General features: G+C 56.3%; 1 protein-coding gene across 1 annotated transcript in view; it reads right to left on the bottom strand.

Moving 5' to 3' along the window:
* Positions 1-458, bottom strand: part of TIGD2 (tigger transposable element derived 2) — a 3293-nt gene extending 2835 nt beyond the window's left edge. Inside the window, exon 1 of the mRNA XM_006143242.3 lies at positions 161-458. The gene's annotated coding sequence lies outside the window, so the exon portion shown is untranslated. The remainder of the gene's footprint in view (positions 1-160) is intronic.
* Positions 459-465: the final 7 nt, after the last annotated feature.

Consider the following 465-nt stretch of genomic DNA (forward strand, 5'->3'; position numbering starts at 1 on the left):
GGTAAATATCAGGGTGTGGGGCATTACCCACATCTATCCTGCAACTATGTTGAAAAAAAAAAAAAAAACAACGTCCCCTATTTATGTGATCACTAAATACAACAAATAATGCTTTCAAGCAGTATCTGGAGTGACAGAGAAAGGGACCTGAATAGCCTACCTCCTGAAATTAAGAGGTCAGAGAGAAGCCTTGTTAGCGAGGGCCTCTCCCCGCCGAGCGAGCTCCGGAGCACGGGACGTCTTTCCTCCCGCGGAGGAAGCCCAGATTCCGCCGTGGTCACTGACGACCAGGGTGTCACCTCCGCAGCCAGCCGGCGATCGAGTGGCCGCTTGGCGCAGGGGACGCGAGTCCGCCGGCGCAGGGCATAACCCTCTGCCCGCCTGCCCACACTGCACTGTAATCGCACTGAGAGCAAATGGAGTCCCCGGAGGGAGGCTGACACTAGTGGCGCGGCCACGGAAAGG

This window comes from Tupaia chinensis, unplaced genomic scaffold, assembly GCF_000334495.1.
Source record: "Tupaia chinensis unplaced genomic scaffold, TupChi_1.0 Scaffold000094_1, whole genome shotgun sequence".
In the NCBI taxonomy this organism is placed as follows: Eukaryota; Metazoa; Chordata; class Mammalia; order Scandentia; family Tupaiidae; genus Tupaia; species Tupaia belangeri.